The sequence below is a fragment of the Calliopsis andreniformis genome, unplaced genomic scaffold (assembly GCF_051401765.1).
Source record: "Calliopsis andreniformis isolate RMS-2024a unplaced genomic scaffold, iyCalAndr_principal scaffold0002, whole genome shotgun sequence".
Classification (NCBI taxonomy): domain Eukaryota; kingdom Metazoa; phylum Arthropoda; class Insecta; order Hymenoptera; family Andrenidae; genus Calliopsis; species Calliopsis andreniformis.
The window spans coordinates 15,809,360-15,832,866 of record NW_027480423.1 but is presented as its reverse complement, the minus strand read 5'-3'; positions in this window follow the sequence as shown (position 1 = coordinate 15,832,866).

Genomic DNA, 23,507 nt, shown 5'->3' with positions numbered 1-23,507 from the left:
TAATTGCAACCAGTGTGAAAGTTATGGACATTTCTACATTCCGGCCAACCTAGGCTTCACGCTAGGGCGTTGCTCCACCAGATCGAATAGTTAGGGCCTTAGAAGCCAACGCCAGAAGCATAAAATACAATAAAGATGCAACAGTTTTTCCATCGTTTTACAGGAATAACTGCAACCAGTGTGATTGTACTGGTCATTTCTACGTTCCGGATAACCTAGGCTTCACTCTAGGGCGTTGTTCCACCAGATCGAACAGTTAGGACAACAGAAGTGAACGCCAGAAGCATAAAATACAATATAAATACAACAGGTTTTCCATCGTATAAAACGAATAATTGCAACCAGTATGAAACTTATGGTCATTTCTACGTTCCGGGCAACCTAGGCTTCACTCTATGGCGTTCTTCCACCACATCGAATAGCTACGGCCTCAGAAGTCAACGCCTGAAGTATAAAGTACAATAAAAATACAACAGTCTTTCCATCCTATAACAGGAATAATTGCAACCCGTGTGAAAGTTATGGTCATTTCTACGTTCCAGGCAACCTAGGCTTCACCCTAGGGCGTTGTTCCACCAGATGGAATAGTTAGGGCCTAAGAAGTCAACGCCAGAATCATAAAATACGATATAAATACTACAGCCTTTCCATCGTATAAAACGAATAATTGCAACCAGTGTGGAAGTTATGGTCATTTCTATGTTCCGGGCAACCTAGACGTCACTCTAGGGCGGTGCTCCACCAGATCAAATAGTTAGGACCTAAGAAGTCAACGCCAGAAGCATAAAATACAACATATATACAACAGATCTTCCATCGTATATAATATATATTTGCAAACAGTGTGAAAGTAATGGTCACTTCTACGTACCGGGCAACCTAGGCTCCACTCAAGGGCGTTGCTCCACCAGACCGAATTGCTAAGGCCTTAGAAGTCAACGCCAGAATCATAAAATACAATAAAGATGCAAAAGTGTTTCCATCGTATAACAGGAATAACTGCAGACAGTATGAAGGTACTGGTCATTTCTACGTTCCGGGTAGCCTAGGTTTCACTCTAGGGCGTTGCTCCACCAGATCGAATAGCTAGGGACTTAGAGTTCAACAGTTTTTCCATCGTATAGAACGAATAATTGCAACCAGAATGAAACTTATGGTCATTTCTACGTTCCGGGCAACCTAGGCTTCACTGTATGGCGTTCTTCCACCGCATCGAATAGCTACGGCCTCAGAAGTCAACGCCTGAAGTATAAAATACAATAAAAATACAACAGTATTTCCATCCTATAACAGGAATAATTGCAACCCGTGTGAAAGTGTTGGTCATTTCTACGTTCCAGGCAACCTAGGCTTCACTCTAGGGCGTTGTTCCACAAGATCGATTAGTTAGGGCCTAAGTAGTCAACGCCAGAAGCATAAAATACAATATAAATAGAACAGTTTTTCCATTGTATAAAACGAATAATTGCTACCAGTGTGAAAGTTATGGTCATTTCTACGTTCCGCGCAACCTGGGCTTTTCTCTAGGGCGTTGTTCCACCAGATGGAATAGTTAGGGCCTAAGAAGTCAACGCCAGAAGCATAAAATACGATATAAATACAACAGCTTTTCCATCGTATAAAACAAACAATTGCAACCAGTGTAAAAGTTATAGTCATTTCTACGTTCCGGGCAACCTAGGCTTCACCCTAGGCCGTTGTTCCACCAGATCGAATAGTGAGGGCCTAAGAAGTGAACGCCAGAAGCATAAAATGCAATAAAAATACAACAGCTCTTCCATTGTATAGCAGGAATAATTTGCAACCAGTGTGATAGTAGTGATCATTTCTACGTTCCGGGCAACCCAGGTTTCACTCCAGGGCGTTCCTCCACCAGATCGAATAGTTACGGCCTAAGAAGTCAAAGCCAGAAGCATAAAGTACGATGAAGATGCAACAGTTTTTCCATCGTATAAAAAGAATAATTGCAATCAGTGTGAAAGTTATGGTCATTTCTACATTCCGAGAAACCTAGGCTTCACTATAGGGCGGAGCTCCACCAGATCGAATAGTTAGGTCCTTAGAAGTCAACGCCAAAAGCATAAAATACGATATAAATACAACAGCTTTTCCATCGTATAAAAGGGATAATTGCAAACAGTGTGGAAGTAATGGTCATTTCTACGTTCCGGCAAATTAGGCTTCACTCTACGGCGTTGTTCCACCAGATCGAATAGTTAGGTCCTAAGAAGTCAACACCAGAAGAATAAAATACAAAATAAATACAACAGCCCTTACACCGTATAAAACGAATAATTGCAACCTGTGTGAAGGTTATGGTCATATCTACGTTCCGGGCAACCTAGGCTTCACTGTCGGGCGTTGCTCCACCAGATCGAAATGTTAGGGCCTAAGAAGTCAACGCCCGAAGCATAAAATACGATGAAGATGCAACTTCTTACCACCGTATAAAACGAATAATTGCAATCAGTGTGAAAGTTATGGTCATTTCTACTTTCCGAGCAACCTAGGCTTCACTGTATGGCGTTCTTCCACCACATCGAATAGCTACGGCCTCAGAAGTCAACGCCTGAAGTATAAAATACAATAAAAATACAACAGTCTTAACATTCTATAACACGAATAATTGCAACCCGTGTGAAAGTGATGGTCATTTCTACGTTCGAGGCAACCTAGGCTTCACTCTAGGGCGTTGTTCCACAAGATCGAATAGTTAGGGCCTAAGAAGTCACCGCCAGAAGCATAAAATACAATATAAATATAACAGTTTTTCCATCGTATAAAACGAATAATAGCAACCAGTGTGAAAGTTATGGTCTATTCTACGTTCCGGGCAACCTAGGCTTCACTGTATGGCGTTCTTCCACCACATCCAATAGCTACGGCCTCAGAAGTCCACGCCTGAAGCATAGAATACAATAAAAATACAACAATCTTTTCATCGTATAACTGGAATGATTGCAACAAGCGTGAAAGTAATGATCATTTCGGCGTATCGGGCATCCTAGACTTAACTCTGAGGCATTGCTCCACCAAATCGAATAATTAGGGCCTTAGAAGTCAACGCCAGAAGCATAAAATACAATATAAATACAACAGTTTTTCCATCGTATAAAACGAATAATTGCAACCAGTATGAAACTTATGGTCATTTCTACTTTCCGAGCAACCTAGGCTTCACCCTAGGGCGTTGCTCCAACAGATTGAATAGTTAGGGGCTTAGAAGTCAACGCCCGAAGCATAAAATACAAAATAAATAGAACGGTTTTTCCATTGTATAAAACGAATAATTGCTACCAGTGTAAAAGCTATGGTCATTTCTACGTTCCGGGCAACCTAGGCTTCACCCTAGGGCATTGATCCACCAGAGGGAATAGTTAGGGCCTAAGAAGTCAACGCCAGAAGCATAAAATACACTATAAATACAACAGCTTTTCAATCGTATAAAACGAATAATTGCAACCAGTGTGAAAGTTATGGACATTTCTACATTCCGGCCAACCTAGGCTTCACGCTAGGGCGTTGCTCCACCAGATCGAATAGTTAGGGCCTTAGAAGCCAACGCCAGAAGCATAAAATACAATAAAGATGCAACAGTTTTTCCATCGTTTTACAGGAATAACTGCAACCAGTGTGATTGTACTGGTCATTTCTACGTTCCGGATAACCTAGGCTTCACTCTAGGGCGTTGTTCCACCAGATCGAACAGTTAGGACAACAGAAGTGAACGCCAGAAGCATAAAATACAATATAAATACAACAGGTTTTCCATCGTATAAAACGAATAATTGCAACCAGTATGAAACTTATGGTCATTTCTACGTTCCGGGCAACCTAGGCTTCACTCTATGGCGTTCTTCCACCACATCGAATAGCTACGGCCTCAGAAGTCAACGCCTGAAGTATAAAGTACAATAAAAATACAACAGTCTTTCCATCCTATAACAGGAATAATTGCAACCCGTGTGAAAGTTATGGTCATTTCTACGTTCCAGGCAACCTAGGCTTCACTCTAGGGCGTTGTTCCACAAGATCGAATAGTTAGGGCCTAAGAAGTCACCGCCAGAAGCATAAAATACAATATAAATATAACAGTTTTTCCATCGTATAAAACGAATAATAGCAACCAGTGTGAAAGTTATGGTCTATTCTACGTTCCGGGCAACCTAGGCTTCACTGTATGGCGTTCTTCCACCACATCCAATAGCTACGGCCTCAGAAGTCCACGCCTGAAGCATAGAATACAATAAAAATACAACAATCTTTTCATCGTATAACTGGAATGATTGCAACAAGCGTGAAAGTAATGATCATTTCGGCGTATCGGGCATCCTAGACTTAACTCTGAGGCATTGCTCCACCAAATCGAATAATTAGGGCCTTAGAAGTCAACGCCAGAAGCATAAAATACAATATAAATACAACAGTTTTTCCATCGTATAAAACGAATAATTGCAACCAGTATGAAACTTATGGTCATTTCTACTTTCCGAGCAACCTAGGCTTCACCCTAGGGCGTTGCTCCAACAGATTGAATAGTTAGGGGCTTAGAAGTCAACGCCCGAAGCATAAAATACAAAATAAATAGAACGGTTTTTCCATTGTATAAAACGAATAATTGCTACCAGTGTAAAAGCTATGGTCATTTCTACGTTCCGGGCAACCTAGGCTTCACCCTAGGGCATTGATCCACCAGAGGGAATAGTTAGGGCCTAAGAAGTCAACGCCAGAAGCATAAAATACACTATAAATACAACAGCTTTTCAATCGTATAAAACGAATAATTGCAACCAGTGTGAAAGTTATGGACATTTCTACATTCCGGCCAACCTAGGCTTCACGCTAGGGCGTTGCTCCACCAGATCGAATAGTTAGGGCCTTAGAAGCCAACGCCAGAAGCATAAAATACAATAAAGATGCAACAGTTTTTCCATCGTTTTACAGGAATAACTGCAACCAGTGTGATTGTACTGGTCATTTCTACGTTCCGGATAACCTAGGCTTCACTCTAGGGCGTTGTTCCACCAGATCGAACAGTTAGGACAACAGAAGTGAACGCCAGAAGCATAAAATACAATATAAATACAACAGGTTTTCCATCGTATAAAACGAATAATTGCAACCAGTATGAAACTTATGGTCATTTCTACGTTCCGGGCAACCTAGGCTTCACTCTATGGCGTTCTTCCACCACATCGAATAGCTACGGCCTCAGAAGTCAACGCCTGAAGTATAAAGTACAATAAAAATACAACAGTCTTTCCATCCTATAACAGGAATAATTGCAACCCGTGTGAGAGTTATGGTCATTTCTACGTTCCAGGCAACCTAGGCTTCACCCTAGGGCGTTGTTCCACCAGATGGAATAGTTAGGGCCTAAGAAGTCAACGCCAGAATCATAAAATACGATATAAATACTACAGCCTTTCCATCGTATAAAACGAATAATTGCAACCAGTGTGGAAGTTATGGTCATTTCTATGTTCCGGGCAACCTAGGCGTCACTCTAGGGCGGTGCTCCACCAGATCAAATAGTTAGGACCTAAGAAGTCAACGCCAGAAGCATAAAATACAACATAAATACAACAGATCTTCCATCGTATATAATATATATTTGCAAACAGTGTGAAAGTAATGGTCACTTCTACGTACCGGGCAACCTAGGCTCCACTCAAGGGCGTTGCTCCACCAGACCGAATTGCTAAGGCCTTAGAAGTCAACGCCAGAATCATAAAATACAATAAAGATGCAAAAGTGTTTCCATCGTATAACAGGAATAACTGCAGACAGTATGAAAGTACTGGTCATTTCTACGTTCCGGGTAGCCTAGGTTTCACTCTAGGGCGTTGCTCCACCAGATCGAATAGCTAGGGACTTAGAGTTCAACGCCATAAGAATAAAATACTATATGAGTACAACAGTTTTTCCATCGTATAAAATGAATCATTGCAACCAGTGTGAAAGTTATGGTCATTTCTACGTTCCGGGCAACCTAGGCTTCACTCTACGGCGTTGTTCCACCAGATCGAATAGTTAGGGCCTAAGAAGTCAACACCAGAAGAATAAAATATAAAATAAATACAACAGCCTTTACACCGTATAAAACGAATAATTGCAATCTGTGTGAAGGTTATAGTCATATCTACGTTCCGGGCAACCTAGGCTTCACTCTAGGGCGTTGTTCCACATGATCGAATAGTTAGGGCCTATGTAGTCAACGCCAGAAGCATAAAATACAATATAAATAGAACAGTTTTTCCATTGTATAAAACGAATAATTGCTACCAGTGTGAAAGTTATGGTCATTTCTACGTTCCGCGCAACCTGGGCTTTACTCTAGGGCGTTGTTCCACCAGATGGCACAGTTAGGGCCTAAGAAGTCAACGCCAGAAGCATAAAATACGATATAAATACAACAGCTTTTCCATCGTATAAAACAAATAATTGCTTCCAGTGTGAAAGATATGGTCATTTCTAAGTTCCGGGCAACCTAGGCTTCACCCTAGGCCGCTGTGCCACCAGATCGAATAGTTAGGGCCTAAGAAGTGAACGCCAGAAGCATAAAATGCAATAAAAATACAACAGCTTTTCCATCGTATAGCAGGAATAATTTGCAACCAGTGTGATAGTAGTGGACAATTCTACGTTCCGGGCAACCCAGGTTTCACTCCAGGGCGTTGCTCCACCAGATCGAATAGTTACGGCCTAAGAAGTCAACGCCAGAAGCATAAAATACGATGAAGATGCAACTTCTTTCCACCGTATAAAACGAATAATTGCAATCAGTGTGAAAGTTATGGTCATTTCTACTTTCCGAGCAACCTAGGCTTCACTGTATGGCGTTCTTCCACCACATCGAATAGCTACGGCCTCAGAAGTCAACGCCTGAAGTATAAAATACAATAAAAATACAACAGTCTTAACATTCTATAACACGAATAATTGCAACCCGTGTGAAAGTGATGGTCATTTCTACGTTCGAGGCAACCTAGGCTTCACTCTAGGGCGTTGTTCCACAAGATCGAATAGTTAGGGCCTAAGAAGTCACCGCCAGAAGCATAAAATACAATATAAATATAACAGTTTTTCCATCGTATAAAACGAATAATAGCAACCAGTGTGAAAGTTATGGTCTATTCTACGTTCCGGGCAACCTAGGCTTCACTGTATGGCGTTCTTCCACCACATCCAATAGCTACGGCCTCAGAAGTCCACGCCTGAAGCATAAAATACAATAAAAATACAACAATCTTTTCATCGTATAACTGGAATAATTGCAACAAGCGTGAAAGTAATGATCATTTCGGCGTATCGGGCATCCTAGACTTAACTCTGAGGCATTGCTCCACCAAATCGAATAATTAGGGCCTTAGAAGTCAACGCCAGAAGCATAAAATACAATATAAATACAACAGTTTTTCCATCGTATAAAACGAATAATTGCAACCAGTATGAAACTTATGGTCATTTCTACTTTCCGAGCAACCTAGGCTTCACCCTAGGGCGTTGCTCCAACAGATTGAATAGTTAGGGCCTTAGAAGTCAACGCCCGAAGCATAAAATACAAAATAAATAGAACGGTTTTTCCATTGTATAAAACGAATAATTGCTACCAGTGTAAAAGCTATGGTCATTTCTACGTTCCGGGCAACCTAGGCTTCACCCTAGGGCATTGATCCACCAGAGGGAATAGTTAGGGCCTAAGAAGTCAACGCCAGAAGCATAAAATACACTATAAATACAACAGCTTTTCAATCGTATAAAACGAATAATTGCAACCAGTGTGAAAGTTATGGACATTTCTACATTCCGGCCAACCTAGGCTTCACGCTAGGGCGTTGCTCCACCAGATCGAATAGTTAGGGCCTTAGAAGCCAACGCCAGAAGCATAAAATACAATAAAGATGCAACAGTTTTTCCATCGTTTTACAGGAATAACTGCAACTAGTGTGATTGTACTGGTCATTTCTACGTTCCGGATAACCTAGGCTTCACTCTAGGGCGTTGTTCCACCAGATCGAACAGTTAGGGCCACAGAAGTGAACGCCAGAAGCATAAAATACAATATAAATACAACAGGTTTTCCATCGTATAAAACGAATAATTGCAACCAGTATGAAACTTATGGTCATTTCTACGTTCCGGGCAACCTAAGCTTCACTCTATGGCGTTCTTCCACCACATCGAATAGCTACGGCCTCAGAAGTCAACGCCTGAAGTATAAAGTACAATAAAAATACAACAGTCTTTCCATCCTATAACAGGAATAATTGCAACCCGTGTGAAAGTTATGGTCATTTCTACGTTCCAGGCAACCTAGGCTTCACCCTAGTGCGTTGTTCCACCAGATGGAATAGTTAGGGCCTAAGAAGTCAACGCCAGAATCATAAAATACGATATAAATACCACAGCCTTTCCATCGTATAAAACGAATAATTGCAACCAGTGTGGAAGTTATGGTCATTTCTATGTTCCGGGCAACCTAGGCGTCACTCTAGGGCGGTGCTCCACCAGATCAAATAGTTAGGACCTAAGAAGTCAACGCCAGAAGCATAAAATACAACATAAATACAACAGATCTTCCATCGTATATAATATATATTTGCAAACAGTGTGAAAGTAATGGTCACTTCTACGTACCGGGCAACCTAGGCTCCACTCAAGGGCGTTGCTCCACCAGACCGAATTGCTAAGGCCTTAGAAGTCAACGCCAGAATCATAAAATACAATAAAGATGCAAAAGTGTTTCCATCGTATAACAGGAATAACTGCAGACAGTATGAAAGTACTGGTCATTTCTACGTTCCGGGTAGCCTAGGTTTCACTCTAGGGCGTTGCTCCACCAGATCGAATAGCTAGGGACTTAGAGTTCAACGCCATAAGAATAAAATACTATATGAGTACAACAGTTTTTCCATCGTATAAAATGAATCATTGCAACCAGTGTGAAAGTTATGGTCATTTCTACGTTCCGGGCAACCTAGGCCTCACTCTACGGCGTTGTTCCACCAGATCGAATAGTTAGGGCCTAAGAAGTCAACACCAGAAGAATAAAATATAAAATAAATACAACAGCCTTTACACCGTATAAAACGAATAATTGCAATCTGTGTGAAGGTTATGGTCATATCTACGTTCCGGGCAACCTAGGCTTCACTCTAGGGCGTTGTTCCACAAGATCGAATAGTTAGGGCCTAAGTAGTCAACGCCAGAAGCATAAAATACAATATAAATAGAACAGTTTTTCCATTGTATAAAACCAATAATTGCTACCAGTGTGAAAGTTATGGTCATTTCTACGTTCCGGGCAACCTAGGCCTCACTCTACGGCGTTGTTCCACCAGATCGAATAGTTAGGGCCTAAGAAGTCAACACCAGAAGAATAAAATATAAAATAAATATAACAGTTTTTCCATCGTATAAAACGAATAATAGCAACCAGTGTGAAAGTTATGGTCTATTCTACGTTCCGGGCAACCTAGGCTTCACTGTATGGCGTTCTTCCACCACATCCAATAGCTACGGCCTCAGAAGTCCACGCCTGAAGCATAAAATACAATAAAAATACAACAATCTTTTCATCGTATAACTGGAATAATTGCAACAAGCGTGAAAGTAATGATCATTTCGGCGTATCGGGCATCCTAGACTTAACTCTGAGGCATTGCTCCACCAAATCGAATAATTAGGGCCTTAGAAGTCAACGCCAGAAGCATAAAATACAATATAAATACAACAGTTTTTCCATCGTATAAAACGCATAATTGCAACCAGTATGAAACTTATGGTCATTTCTACTTTCCGAGCAACCTAGGCTTCACCCTAGGGCGTTGCTCCAACAGATTGAATAGTTAGGGCCTTAGAAGTCAACGCCCGAAGCATAAAATACAAAATAAATAGAACGGTTTTTCCATTGTATAAAACGAATAATTGCTACCAGTGTAAAAGCTATGGTCATTTCTACGTTCCGGGCAACCTAGGCTTCACCCTAGGGCATTGATCCACCAGAGGGAATAGTTAGGGCCTAAGAAGTCAACGCCAGAAGCATAAAATACACTATAAATACAACAGCTTTTCAATCGTATAAAACGAATAATTGCAACCAGTGTGAAAGTTATGGACATTTCTACATTCCGGCCAACCTAGGCTTCACGCTAGGGCGTTGCTCCACCAGATCGAATAGTTAGGGCCTTAGAAGCCAACGCCAGAAGCATAAAATACAATAAAGATGCAACAGTTTTTCCATCGTTTTACAGGAATAACTGCAACTAGTGTGATTGTACTGGTCATTTCTACGTTCCGGATAACCTAGGCTTCACTCTAGGGCGTTGTTCCACCAGATCGAACAGTTAGGGCCACAGAAGTGAACGCCAGAAGCATAAAATACAATATAAATACAACAGGTTTTCCATCGTATAAAACGAATAATTGCAACCAGTATGAAACTTATGGTCATTTCTACGTTCCGGGCAACCTAAGCTTCACTCTATGGCGTTCTTCCACCACATCGAATAGCTACGGCCTCAGAAGTCAACGCCTGAAGTATAAAGTACAATAAAAATACAACAGTCTTTCCATCCTATAACAGGAATAATTGCAACCCGTGTGACAGTTATGGTCATTTCTACGTTCCAGGCAACCTAGGCTTCACCCTAGGGCGTTGTTCCACCAGATGGAATAGTTAGGGCCTAAGAAGTCAACGCCAGAATCATAAAATACGATATAAATACTACAGCCTTTCCATCGTATAAAACGAATAATTGCAACCAGTGTGGAAGTTATGGTCATTTCTATGTTCCGGGCAACCTAGGCGTCACTCTAGGGCGGTGCTCCACCAGATCAAATAGTTAGGACCTAAGAAGTCAACGCCAGAAGCATAAAATACAACATAAATACAACAGATCTTCCATCGTATATAATATATATTTGCAAACAGTGTGAAAGTAATGGTCACTTCTACGTACCGGGCAACCTAGGCTCCACTCAAGGGCGTTGCTCCACCAGACCGAATTGCTAAGGCCTTAGAAGTCAACGCCAGAATCATAAAATACAATAAAGATGCAAAAGTGTTTCCATCGTATAACAGCAATAACTGCAGACAGTATGAAAGTACTGGTCATTTCTACGTTCCGGGTAGCCTAGGTTTCACTCTAGGGCGTTGCTCCACCAGATCGAATAGCTAGGGACTTAGAGTTCAACGCCATAAGAATAAAATACTATATGAGTACAACAGTTTTTCCATCGTATAAAATGAATCATTGCAACCAGTGTGAAAGTTATGGTCATTTCTACGTTCCGGGCAACCTAGGCCTCACTCTACGGCGTTGTTCCACCAGATCGAATAGTTAGGGCCTAAGAAGTCAACACCAGAAGAATAAAATATAAAATAAATACAACAGCCTTTACACCGTATAAAACGAATAATTGCAATCTGTGTGAAGGTTATGGTCATATCTACGTTCCGGGCAACCTAGGCTTCACTCTAGGGCGTTGTTCCACAAGATCGAATAGTTAGGGCCTAAGTAGTCAACGCCAGAAGCATAAAATACAATATAAATAGAACAGTTTTTCCATTGTATAAAACCAATAATTGCTACCAGTGTGAAAGTTATGGTCATTTCTACGTTCCGGGCAACCTAGGCCTCACTCTACGGCGTTGTTCCACCAGATCGAATAGTTAGGGCCTAAGAAGTCAACACCAGAAGAATAAAATATAAAATAAATACAACAGCCTTTACACCGTATAAAACGAATAATTGCAATCTGTGTGAAGGTTATGGTCATATCTACGTTCCGGGCAACCTAGGCTTCACCCTAGGCCGCTGTTCCACCAGATCGAATAGTTAGGGCCTAAGCAGTGAACGCCAGAAGCATAAAATGCAATAAAAATACAACAGTTTTTCCATCGTATAGCAGGAATAATTTGCAACCAGTGTGATAGTAGTGGACAATTCTACGTTCCGGGCAACCCAGGTTTCACTCCAGGGCGTTGCTCCACCAGATCGAATAGTTACGGGCTAAGAAGTCAACGCCAGAAGCATAAAATACGATGAAGATGCAACTTTTTTTCCACCGTATAAAACGAATAATTGCAATCAGTGTGAAAGTTATGGTCATTTCTACTTTCCGAGCAACCTAGGCTTCACTGTATGGCGTTCTTCCACCACATCGAATAGCTACGGCCTGAGAAGTCAACGCCTGAAGTATAAAATACAATAAAAATACAACAGTCTTTCCATCCTATAACAGGAATAATTGCAACCCGTGTGAAAGTTATGGTCATTTCTACGTTCCAGGCAACCTAGGCTTCACCCTAGGGCGTTGTTCCACCAGATGGAATAGTTAGGGCCTAAGAAGTCAACGCCAGAATCATAAAATACGATATAAATACTACAGCCTTTCCATCGTATAAAACGAATAATTGCAACCAGTGTGGAAGTTATGGTCATTTCTATGTTCCGGGCAACCTAGGCGTCACTCTAGGGCGGTGCTCCACCAGATCAAATAGTTAGGACCTAAGAAGTCAACGCCAGAAGCATAAAATACAACATAAATACAACAGATCTTCCATCGTATATAATATATATTTGCAAACAGTGTGAAAGTAATGGTCACTTCTACGTACCGGGCAACCTAGGCTCCACTCAAGGGCGTTGCTCCACCAGACCGAATTGCTAAGGCCTTAGAAGTCAACGCCAGAAGCATAAAATACAATATAAATATAACAGTTTTTCCATCGTATAAAACGAATAATAGCAACCAGTGTGAAAGTTATGGTCTATTCTACGTTCCGGGCAACATAGGCTTCACTGTATGGCGTTCTTCCACCACATCGAATAGCTACGGCCTCAGAAGTCCACGCCTGAAGCATAAAATACAATAAAAATACAACAATCTTTTCATCGTATAACTGGAATAATTGCAACAAGCGTGAAAGTAATGATCATTTCGGCGTATCGGGCATCCTAGACTTAACTCTGAGGCATTGATCCACCAAATCGAATAATTAGGGCCTTAGAAGTCAACGCCAGAAGCATAAAATACAACATAAATACAACAGTTTTTCCATCGTATAAAACGAATAATTGCAACCAGTATGAAACTTATGGTCATTTCTACTTTCCGAGCAACCTAGGCTTCACCCTAGGGCGTTGCTCCAACAGATTGAATAGTTAGGGCCTTAGAAGTCAACGCCCGAAGCATAAAATACAAAATAAATAGAACGGTTTTTCCATTGTATAAAACGAATATTTGCTACCAGTGTAAAAGCTATGGTCATATCTACGTTCCGGGCAACCTAGGCTTCACCCTAGGGCGTTGTTCCACCAGATCGAATAGTTAGGGCCTAAGAAGTGAACGCCAGAAGCATAAGATACAATATAAATACAACAGTTTTTCCATCGTATAAAATGAATAATTGCTTCCAGTGTGAAAGTTATGGTCATTTCTACGTTCCGGGCAACATAGGCTTCACCCCAGGTCGCTGTTCCACCAGATGGAATAGTTAGGGCCTAAGAAGTCAACGCCAGAAGAATAAAATACGATATAAATACAACAGCTTTTCCATCGTATAAGACGGATAATTGCAAGCAGTGTGAATGTAATAGTCATTTCTACGTTCCGGGCAACCTAGGCTTCACTCTAGGGCGTTGCTCCACCAGATCGAGTAGTTAGGGCCTTAGAAGTCAACGCCAGAAGCATAAGATACAATAAAGATGCAAAAGCTTTTCAATCGCATAACAGGAATAACTGTAAACAGTGAGAAAGTAATGGTCATTTCTACGTTCCAGGCAACCTAGGCTTCACTCTAGGTCGCTGTTCCACCAGATCGAATAGTTAGGGCCTAAGAGGTCAACGCCAGAAGCATAAAATACAATATAAATATAACAGTTTTTCCATCGTATAAAACGATTAATAGCAACCAGTGTGAAAGTTATGGTCATTTCTACGGTCCGGGCAGCCCACGCTTCACTCTAGGGCGTTGCTCTACCAGTTTAAATAGTTAGGGCCTAAGAAGTCAACGCCAGAAGCATAAAATACACTATAAATACAACAGCTTTTCAATCGTATAAAACGAATAATTGCAACCAGTGTGAAAGTTATGGACATTTCTACATTCCGGCCAACCTAGGCTTCACGCTAGGGCGTTGCTCCACCAGATCGAATAGTTAGGGCCTTAGAAGCCAACGCCAGAAGCATAAAATACAATAAAGATGCAACAGTTTTTCCATCGTTTTACAGGAATAACTGCAACCAGTGTGATTGTACTGGTCATTTCTACGTTCCGGATAACCTAGGCTTCACTCTAGGGCGTTGTTCCACCAGATCGAACAGTTAGGGCCACAGAAGTGAACGCCAGAAGCATAAAATACAATATAAATACAACAGGTTTTCCATCGTATAAAACGAATAATTGCAACCAGTATGAAACTTATGGACATTTCTACGTTCCGGGCAACCTAAGCTTCACTCTATGGCATTCTTCCACCACATCGAATAGCTACGGCCTCAGAAGTCAACGCCTGAAGTATAAAGTACAATAAAAATACAACAGTCTTTCCATCCTATAACAGGAATAATTGCAACCCGTGTGAAAGTTATGGTCATTTCTACGTTCCAGGCAACCTAGGCTTCACCCTAGGGCGTTGTTCCACCAGATGGAATAGTTAGGGCCTAAGAAGTGAACGCCAGAAGCATAAAATACAATATAAATACAACAGTCTTTCCATCGTATAAAACGAATAATTGCAACCAGTGTGAAAGTTATGGTCATTTCTACGTTCCGGGCAACCTAGGCTTCACCCTAGGGCGTTGTTCCACCAGATCGAACAGTTACGGCCTAAGAAGTCAACGCCAGAAGCATAAAATACAATATAAATATAACAGTTTTTCTATCGTATAAAACGAATGATAGCAACCAGTGTGAAAGTTATGGTCACTTTTACGTTCCGGGCAACCTAGACTTGACTCTAGGGCGTTGCTCCACCAGATCGAATAGTTAGGGCCTTAGACGACAACGCCCGAAGCATAAAATACAAAATAAATAAAATACTTTTTAAATCGTATAAAGCGAATAATTGCTACCAGTGTGGAAGTTATGGTCATTTCTACGTTCCGGGTAACCTAGGCTTTACTCTAGGGCGGTGCTCCACCAGATCAAATAGTTAGGGCCTAAGATGCCAACGCCAGAAGCATAAAATACAACATAATTACAACAGATTTTCCATCGTACATAATGTATATTTGCAAACAGTGTGAAAGTAACGGTCATTTCTACGTTCGGGCAACCTAGGCTTCACTCTACGGCGTTGTTCCACCAGGTCGAACAGTTCGGGCCTAAGAAGTCAACACAAGAAGAATAAAATACAAAATAAATACAACAGCCTTTACACCGTATAAAACGAATAATTGCAACCTGTGTGAAGGTTATGGTCATATCTACGGTCCGGGCAACCTAGGCTTCACTGTCGGGCGTTGCTCCACCAGATCAAAATGATAGGGCCTAAGAAGTCAACGCCCGAAGCATAAAATACGATATAAATGCAACAGCATTTCCATCGTATTAAATGAATAATTGCAAACAGTGTGAAAGTAGTGGTCATTTCCACGTTCCGGGCAACCTAGGCTTCACTGTATGGCGTTCTTCCACCACACCGAATAGCTACGGCCTCAGAAGTCCACGCCTGAAGCATAAAATACAATAAAAATACAACAGTCTTTTCATCGCATAACAGGAACAATTGCAACAAGCGTGAAAGTAATGATCATTTCTACGTTCCAGGCAACCTAGGCTTCACTCTAGGGCGTTGTTCCACAAGATCGAATAGTTAGGGCCTAAGTAGTCACCGCCAGAAGCATAAAATACAATATAAATATAACAGTTTTTCCATCGTATAAAACGAATAATAGCAACCAGTGTGAAAGTTATGGTCTATTCTACGTTCCGGACAACCTAGGCTTCACTGTATGGCGTTCTTCCACCACATCGAATGGCTACGGCCTCAGAAGTCCACGCCTGAAGCATAAAATACAATAAAAATACAACAACCTTTTCATCGTATAACTGGAATAATTGCAACAAGCGTGAAAGTAATGATCATTTCGGCGTATCGGGCATCCTAGACTTAACTCTGAGGCATTGATCCACCAAATCGAATAATTAGGGCCTTAGAAGTCAACGCCAGAAGCATAAAATACAACATAAATACAACAGTTTTTCCATCGTATAAAACGAATAATTGCAACCAGTATGAAACTTATGGTCATTTCTACTTTCCGAGCAACCTAGGCTTCACCCTAGGGCGTTGCTCCAACAGATTGAATAGTTAGGGCCTTAGAAGTCAACGCCCGAAGCATAAAATACAAAATAAATAGAACGGTTTTTCCATTGTATAAAACGAATATTTGCTACCAGTGTAAAAGCTATGGTCATATCTACGTTCCGGGCAACCTAGGCTTCACCCTAGGGCGTTGTTCCACCAGATCGAATAGTTAGGGCCTAAGAAGTGAAAGCCAGAAGCATAAGATACAATATAAATACAACAGTTTTTCCATCGTATAAATTGAATAATTGCTTCCAGTGTGAAAGTTATGGTCATTTCTACGTTCCGGGCAACATAGGCTTCACCCCAGGTCGCTGTTCCACCAGATGGAATAGTTAGGGCCTAAGAAGTCAACGCCAGAAGAATAAAATACGATATAAATACAACAGCTTTTCCATCGTATAAGACGGATAATTGCAAGCAGTGTGAATGTAATAGTCATTTCTACGTTCCGGGCAACCTAGGCTTCACTCTAGGGCGTTGCTCCACCAGATCGAGTAGTTAGGGCCTTAGAAGTCAACGCCAGAAGCATAAAATACAATAAAGATGCAAAAGCTTTTCAATCGCATAACAGGAATAACTGTAAACAGTGTGAAAGTAATGGTCATTTCTACGTTCCAGGCAACCTAGGCTTCACTCTAGGTCGCTGTTCCACCAGATCGAATAGTTAGGGCCTAAGAGGTCAACGCCAGAAGCATAAAATACAATATAAATATAACAGTTTTTCCATCGTATAAAACGAATAATAGCAACCAGTGTGAAAGTTATGGTCATTTCTACGGTCCGGGCAGCCCACGCTTCACTCTAGGGCGTTGCTCTACCAGTTTAAATAGTTAGGGCCTATGAAGTCAACGCCAGAAGCATAAAACACAATATAAGTACAACAGCTTTCCATCGTATATAATGTATATTTGCAAACAGTGTGAAAGTAATGGTCATTTCCATCTTCCCGGCAACCTAGTTTTCACTCTAGGGCGTTGTTCCACCAGATCGAATAGTTAAGGCCTAAGAAGTCAACGCCAGAAGAATAAAATACAATAAAGATGCCACAGCTTTTCCATCGTATTAAACGAATAATTGCAACCAGTGTGAAAGTGATGGTCATTTCTACGTTCCAGGCAACATAGGCTTCACTCTAGGGCGTTGTTCCACAAGATAGAATAGTTAGGGCCTCAGAAGGCAACGCCAGAAGCATAAAATACAATATAAATATAACCGTATTTCCATCGTCTAAAACGAATAATTGCAGCCAGTGTGAATGTAATGGTCATTTCTACGTTCCGGGCAACCTAGGCTTCACTCTAGGGCGTTTCTCCACCAGATCGAGTAGGTAGGGCCTTGGAAGTCAACGTCAGAAGCATAAAATACAATAAAGATGCAAAAGTTTTTCCATCGTATAACAGGTATAACTGTAAACAGTGTGAAAGTAATGGTCATTTCTACGTTCCAGGCAACCTAGGCTTCACTCTAGGTCGTTGTTCCACCAGATCGAATAGTTAGGGCCTAAGAAGTCAACGCCAGAAGCATAAAATACAATATAAATATAACAGTTTTTCTATCGTATAAAACGAATGATAGCAACCAGTGTGAAAGTTATGGTCACTTTTACGTTCCGGGCAACCTAGACTTGACTCTAGGGCGTTGCTCCACCAGATAGAATAGTTAGGGCCTTAGATGACAACGCCCGAAGCATAAAATACAAAATAAATAAAACACTTTTTAAATCGTATAAAACGAATAATTGCTACCAGTGTGGAAGTTATGGTCATTTCTACGTTCCGGGTAACCTAGGCTTTACTCTAGGGCGGTGCTCCACCAGATCAAATAGTTAGGGCCTAAGATGCCAACGCCAGAAGCATAAAATATAACATAAATACAACAGATTTTCCATCGTACATAATGTATATTTGCAAACAGTGTGAAAGTAATGGTCATTTCCATGTTCCGGGCAACCCAGTCTTCACTCTACGGCGTTGTTCCACCAGATCGAATAGTTAGGGCCTAAGAGGTCAACGCCAGAAGAATAAAATACAATATAAGTACAAATGTTTTTCCATCGTATAAAATGAATAACTGCAAACATTGTGAATGTAATGGTCATTTCTACGTTCCGCGCTACCTAGGCTTCACCCAAGGGCGTTGCTCCACCAGATGGAATAGTTAGGGCCTAAGAAGTCAACGCCAGAAGCATAAAATACGATATAAATACAACAGTTTTTTTATCGTATAAAACGAATAATTGCAACCAGTATGAAAGGTATGGTCATTTCTACTTTCCGGGCAACCTTGACTTCACCCTAGGGCGTTGCTCCAACAGATTGAATAGCTACGGCCTTAGAAGTCTACGACTGAAGCATAAAATACAATAAAAATACAACAGTCTTTTCATCGTATAACAGGAATAATTGCAACAAGCGTGACAGTAATGATCATTTCGGCGTTTCGGGCATCCTAGACATATCTCTGAGGCATTGCTCCACCAGATCGAATAGTTAGGGCCTAAGAAGTCAACGCCAGAAGCATAAAATACAATATAAATACAACAGCTTTGCCACCGTATAAAATGAATAATTGCAAACAGTGCGAAAGATATGGACATTTCTACGTTCCGGGCTACCTAGGCTTCGCTCTATGGCGTTCTTCCACCACATCGAATAACAACGGCCTCAGAAGTCAACGCCAGAAGCATAAAATACAATATAAATATAACAGTTTTTCCATCGTATAAAACGAATAATAGCAACCAGTGTGAATGTACTGGTCATTTCTACGTTCCGGATAACCTAGCTTTCACTCTAGGGCGTTGCTCTACCAGATCGAGAAGCTAGGGACTTAGAATTCAACGCCAGAACGATAAAACACAACATAAGTACAACAGTTATTCCATCGTATAAAATGAGTAGTTGCAAACATTGTGAAAGTAATGGTCATTTCTACGTTCCGAGCAACCTAGGCGTCACTCTAGGGCGTTGCTCCACCAGATCGAATAGCTAGGGACTTATAATTCATCGCTAAAAGCATAAAATACAATTAAAATACAACAGTTTTTCCATCGTATAACAGGAATAATTGCAACCAGTGTGAAAGTTATGGACATTTCTACATTCCGGCCAACCTAGGCTTCACTCTAGCGCGTTGCTCCACCAGATCGAATAGTTAGTACCTTAGAAGTCAACGCCAGATGCATAAAATACAATATGAATACAACAGTTTTTCCATCGTATAAAATGAATAATTGCAAACACTGTGAAAGTAAGGGTCATTTCTACGTTCCCGGCAACCTAGGCATCACTCTATGGCGTTGCACCACCACATCTAATAGCTACGGCCTTAGAAGTCAACGCCAGAAGAATAAAATACAATAATGTTGCAACAGCTTTTCAATCGTATAAAACGAATTATTGCAACCAGTGTGAAAGTTGTGGTCATTTTTACTTTCTGGGCAACCTAGGCTTCACCCTAGCTCGTTGCTCCAACAGATTGAATAGTTAGCACCTTAGAAGTCAATGCCCGAAGCATAAAATGCAATAAAAATACAACAGTTTTTCCATCACATAACAGGAATAATTGCAACCAGTTTGAAAGTGATGGTCATTTCTTCGTTCCGGGCAACCTAGGCTTCACTCTAGGGCGTTGTTCCACTATATCGAACAGTTAGGGCCAAAGAAGTCAACGCCAGAAGCATAAAATACAATATAAATATAACAGTTTGTCCATTGTATAAAAGGAATAATAGCAACCAGTGTGAATGTACTGGTCATTTCTACGTTCCGGATAACCTAGGTTTCATTCTAGGGCGTTGCTCTACCAGATCGAGAAGCTAGGGACTTAGAATTCAACGCCAGAACGATAAAACACAACATAAGTACAACAGTTATTCCATCGTATAAAATGAGTAGTTGCAAACATTGTGAAAGTAATGGTCATTTCTACGTTCCGGGCAACCTAGGCGTCACTCTAGGGCGTTGCTCCACCACATCTAATAGCTACGGGCTTAGAAGTCAACGCCAGAGGCATAAAATACAATATAAATACAACAGCTTTTCCATCGTACAAAATGAATAATAGCAAACAGTGTGAAAGTAATGGTCATTTCTACGTTCCGGGCAACCTAGGCTTCACTCTAGGTCGTTGCTCCACCAGATCAAATAGCTAGCGACTTAGAATTAAACGCCAGAAGCATAGAATACAACAAAGATACAAAAGTTTTTCCATCGTATAACAGGAATAATAGCAAATGGTGTGAATGTAATGGTCATTTCTACGTTCCGGGCAACCTAGGATTCACTCTAGGGCGTTGCTCCAACAGATTGAATAGTTAGGGCCTTAAAAGTCAATGTCCGAAGCATAAAATACAAAATAAATAAAACAGTTTTTCCATCGTATAAAACGAATAATTGCTACCAGTGTGAAAGTAACGGTCGTTTCTACGTTCCGAGCAACCTAGGCTTCACTCTAGGGCGGTGCTCTACCAGATCGAGTAGCTAGGGACTTAGAATTCAACGCCAGAACGATAAAACACAACATACGTACAACAGTTATTCCATCGTATAAAATGAGTAGTTGCAAACATTGTGAAAGTAATGGTCATTTCTACGTTCCGGGCAACCTAGGCGTCACTCCAGGGCGTTGCTCCACCGGATCGAATAGCTAGGGATTTAGAATTCAACGCCATAAGAATAAAACACAATATAAGTACAACAGTTTTTCCATCGTATAAAATGAATAATTGAAACCAGTGTGAAAGTTATGGTCATTTCTACATTCCGGGCAACCTAGGCTACACCCTAGGCCGTTGTTCCACCAGTTCGAATAGTGAGGGCCTAAGAAGTCAACGCCACAAGCATAAAATACGATATAAATACAACAGCTTTTCCATCGTATAAGACGAATAATTGCAACCTGTGTGAAGGTTATGGTCATTTCTACGGTCCGGGCAACCTAGGCTTCACTGTACGGCGTTCTTCGACCACATCGAATAGCTACGGCCTCAGAAGTCAACGCCTATAAGTATAAAATACAATAAAATACAACAGTCTTTCCATCCTATAACAGGAATAATTGCAACCCGTGTGAAGGTGATGGTCATTTCTACGTTCCGGACAACATAGGCTTCACTCTAGGGCGTTGCTCCACCATATCAAACAGTTGGGGCCTTTGAAGTCAACGCCCGAAGCATTAAACACAAAATAAATAGAACAGTTTTTCCATTGTATATAATGTCTATTTGCAAACAGTGTGAAAGTAATGGTCATTTCCATGTACCGGGCAACCTATGCTTCACTCTAGGGAGGTGCTCTACCAGATTAAATAGTTAGGGCCTAAGAAGTCAACGCCAGAAGCATAAAACACAATATAAATACAACAGCTTTTCCACCGTATATAATGTATATTTGCAAACAGTGTGAAAGTAATGGTCATTTCCATGTTCCGGGCAAACTAGTCTTCACTCTAGGGCGTTGCTCCACCAGATCGAATAGTTAGGGCCTTAGAAGTCAATGCCCGAAGCATAAAATACATTATAAATACAACAGTTTTTCCATCATATAAAACGAATAATTGCAACTAGTATGAAAGTTATAGTCATTTCTACTTTCCGGGCAACCTAGGCTTCACCCTAGGGCGTTGTTCCACCAGATCGAATAGTTAGGGCCTAAGAAGTGAACGCCAGAAGCACAAAAAAAGGTTTAAATACAACAGTTTTTCCATCCTATAAAACGAATAATTGAAACCAGTATGAAACTTATGGTCATTTCTACGGTCCGGGCAACCTAGGCTTCACTGTACGGCGTTCTTCGACCACATCGAATAGCTACGGCCTCAGAAGTCAACGCCTATAAGTATAAAATACAATAAAATACAACAGTCTTTCCATCCTATAACAGGAATAATTGCAACCCGTGTGAAGGTGATGGTCATTTCTACGTTCCGGGCAACATAGGCTTCACTCTAGGGCGTTGCTCCACCATATCAAACAGTTGGGGCCTTGGAAGTCAACGCCCGAAGCATTAAACACAAATTAAATAGAACAGTATTTCCATTGTATATAATGTATATTTGCAAACAGTGTGAAAGTAATGGTCATTTCCATGTTCTGGGCAACCTATGCTTCAAGCTAGGGAGCTGCTCTACCAGATTAAATAGTTAGGGCCTAAGAAGTCAACGCCAGAAGCATAAAACACAATATAAATACAACAGCTTTTCCATCATATATAATGTATATTTGCAAACAGTGTGAATGTAATGGTCATTTCCATGTTCCGGGCAATCTAGTCTTCACTCTAGGGCGTTGCTCCACCAGATCGAATGGTTAGGGCCTAAGCAGCGAACGCCAGAAGCATAAAATACAATATTAATACAACAGCTTTTCCATCATATAAAACGAATAATTGCAACCAGTATGAAAGTTGTGGTCATTTCTACTTTCCGGGCAACCTAGGCTTCACGATAGGGCGTTGCTCCAACAGATTGAATAGTTAGGGCCTTAGGAGTCAATGCCCGAAGCATAAAATGCAATAAAAATACAACAGTGTCTCCATCGTATAACAGGAATAATTGCAACCAGTTTGAAAGTGATGGCCAATTCTACGTTCCGGGCAACCTAGTCCTCACACTAGGGCGTTGCTCCACCAGATCGAATAGTTAGGGCCTTAGAAGTCAATGCCCGAAGCATAAAATACATTATAAATACAACAGTTTTTCCATCATATAAAACGAATAATTGCAACTAGTATGAAAGTTATGGTCATTTCTACTTTCCGGGCAACCTAGGCTTCATCCTAGGGCGTTGCTCCACCAGATCGAATAGTTCGGGCCTAAGAAGTGATCGCCAGAAGCATAAAATACAATATAAATACAACAGTTTTTCCATCGTATAAAACGAATGATAGCAACCAGTGTGAAAGTTATGGTCATTTCTACGTTCCGCGCAACCTAGGCTTCACTCTAGAGAGTTGCTCCACCAGATCGAATAGCTAGGGACTTAGAATTCAACGCCATAAGAATAAAACACAATATAAGTACAACAGTTTTTCCACCGTATAACTGGAATAATTGCAACCAGTGTGAGAGTTATGGACATTTCTACATTCCGGCCAACCTAGGCTTCACTCTAGCGCGTTGCTCCACCAGATCGAATAGCTAGGGACTTAGAATTCAACGCCATAAGAATAAAACACAATATAA